Below are 2721 nucleotides of genomic sequence, written 5' to 3'. Positions count from 1 at the left end.
CGGGGACCGCCTGCCCATCACTGCCCTCGCTGGGCTTGTGTGCACTCCCAGCCCCGAGGAGATGGGATGGGCCCCATGGGGCCAAGAGAGGAGCCTGGCTTGATCTCTGGGTACCCCCATTCCAAGACTCACCGTTCCCCCCTTCCCTGTGCTCCTCGGAACAGCCACGAGCTCCTTCCTGTCGACAGGGCGCTATGTGACATCGCTGTGTTCAGAGGGGCATCTGGGGACTGCTGGCTTCTCCCAGACCCAGGCAGGGCAGAGTCCAAGAGTACGTTTCAGACCCATTTGTCCCACTCGGCAGAGTTCTCAGATGTCTCCCCCTCCTTGGAAGTCTTGGTCCTGTGTCCCATTCTCCTGCATCTCCACTGTTTTAAAAAAAATGTAGGGGAATATGGCCAGTATTTTGTAGTAAGTGTAAACAGAGTGTGACCTTTAAAAATTTATTAGAGAAGCAGCTGCGTCATCACATTACTGGGCTGGGCGGCCGCCCGCGGAAACTTGAAATGGATGATGGGTTGCTGGCAGGTGGTGGGGCTGGGGTCGGAGGCTATGGCGCCAGATCCCGAGCGTACCGGCTGGGCTGTGGAAGAGGAGCCGGGGCCCCTCGAGAAAGGTTTGTTCGAAGACGAAGATTCATGCAGTGATTGTAGCAATCATGATAAACCAGGCACTAGTTTACCAAGTTTTGCGCCAGAAAGTCAACTTCTGTTCTATGAGTGATTCAGCGCTTATCAAGATTACAATTTAACTGACTGCAAGGCCTCTGAGGTAAAAGAATTCACAGCTGAGTTCTTAGAGAAGGTCCTTGAACATCTGGATGGCGGGCAGTCTGGCACACTAATGTGTTTGAGGTGCTGGCTACAGTCACAGATGTGGACTTTACAGCCTTGAAGGCAGTGGGGAGGCTTACTGTCCTGGACCTGTACCTCTGTGAATCTCAAGTGAGCACTTTTACTTTGGAGTGTATGAAAGAGCTCCTTGATCTGAAGGAACACTGGTTGCAGGAGCTGTGGATGGTGTTTGATGGTTCTGGAGTATTTGACCAGACAGCACTTGCAACTGAGCATATCAGGTTTTTCTATCAGAACATTTGGAGGAGTTTGGCTGGAGAAGAGGATGAGTATGATTATTTTATTAGATGTGCTGAACCTCGACTGAGATTGCATTATGACATTCTTGAAGACTAAGTTCCTTCAGGACTTATTGTTGACTATCAAAATCTGTTGACTCAGTGTGAGGAGAGTGACAGGAAATTTTTAAATCTGAGAAGCTGTTTGTCACATTGTAACTCTGATTCTGAGCAGAAAAACTCTGATTCTGAGCAGGAAAACATCTGGAAGGGTTAAAATTCTATTCAGAGATCGAACAGTTGAAACGAAAGCTAAAACTCATAGAGAATCCTTTGTTGAGATATGCGTTTGGTTATCAGAAGAATTCTAATATACAAGCAAAGGGCATCCGTCCAAATGGCCAGAAGGTCACCCATGTGGTCTCCTCCACCATGACGACTGGTCTGCTGTAGTCCCTGCTCAGGGATAAGCTTTGTCCAGAGCCTTGTACGGAAGAAATAGAAATTCAGTTCCATAGTGATCCATTGTCTGCTATAAATGCCTGCTAGGAGGGCGACACTGTTATTGTTTGTCCTGGCCGTTACGTGGTACATGGTGCATTCTCCATTACCGACTCCATTGAGTGGGAAGGGTATGGTCTACCAGATGATATTGTGATAGAAAAGGGAGGCAAAGGAGACAATTTTTTGTGGATTGTACGGGTGCGGATATTAAAATCTCAAGCATAAAATTTGTTCAGCATGATGCCGTGGAAGGAATCTTAATTATTCACCGTGGCAAGACTACATTGGAAAACTATGTACTGCAGTGTGAAACTACAGGGGTCACAGTATGAACGTCAGCAGAATTTTTAATGAAGAACTCAGATTTATAGGGTGCCAAGGGTGCAGGTATAGAAATATATCCTGGGAGTAAGTGCACCCTGAGTGACAATCAGATCCATCACTGCAAAGAAGGGATCCTCATCAAGGACTTCTTAGATGCACATTATGACATTCCCAAAACATCCATGGTGAATAATGTCATACAGAATAACGAAGGTTATGGTGTTGCCTTGGTGAAACCTACAATTTTCTCTGACCTGCAAGAAAATGCCCAAGATGAAACTGAAGAAAATAAAGTTCAGACAAGTGGAGAGACAGATGTAGCTGAAAGAGTGGATCTAGAAGGGCTGATTCGACGTGCAACTGGTAAAATGGAGCCTTATGTGAGAGTGACCTTTCTGAGCAAGTGGAAAGCGATCGCGAAATTGTAAATGAACTAGTTGCTGCCTCCACACAAAGAGGCCAGATGAAGAAGAAAAGGTTGAGTGAACTGGGGATCACGCAAGCTGATGACAACTTAATGTCACAGGAGATGTTTGTTTCAATTGCGGGGAAGCAGTTCGAGTGGAATGGGAAAGGGAGTTTCGGCACAGTTTTGTTCTGGCCCCTGTGGCGTAAATAGATGGCAAAAGATTGGATTTTGCACCTGCTGCCCCCGAGAATCACAGCCGCTATCTTACTTTGCTTCATGTCTATACTTTGTATCTGATATATTCGATTGGGTTTGAGGGAAACCTAGATTTATTTCTGTCTGCAGGTGTTGCACATGAAACACTCTTTATAAAGAAGGTCATAAAAACATAAAATAGAAAATATTTGGAGAT

General features: G+C 45.9%; 1 pseudogene; it reads left to right on the top strand.

Annotated features, from left to right (window-relative positions):
* Positions 1-552: 552 nt before the first annotated feature.
* On the top strand, positions 553-2519 carry LOC137221058 (SHC SH2 domain-binding protein 1-like; annotated as a pseudogene).
* The last annotated feature ends 202 nt before the right edge of the window (positions 2520-2721 follow it).

The sequence above is a fragment of the Pseudorca crassidens genome, chromosome 3, assembly GCF_039906515.1.
Source record: "Pseudorca crassidens isolate mPseCra1 chromosome 3, mPseCra1.hap1, whole genome shotgun sequence".
Classification (NCBI taxonomy): Eukaryota; Metazoa; Chordata; class Mammalia; order Artiodactyla; family Delphinidae; genus Pseudorca; species Pseudorca crassidens.
The sequence above is the reverse complement of the archived record's forward strand: the minus strand, read 5'-3'. Positions and strand labels throughout refer to the sequence as shown.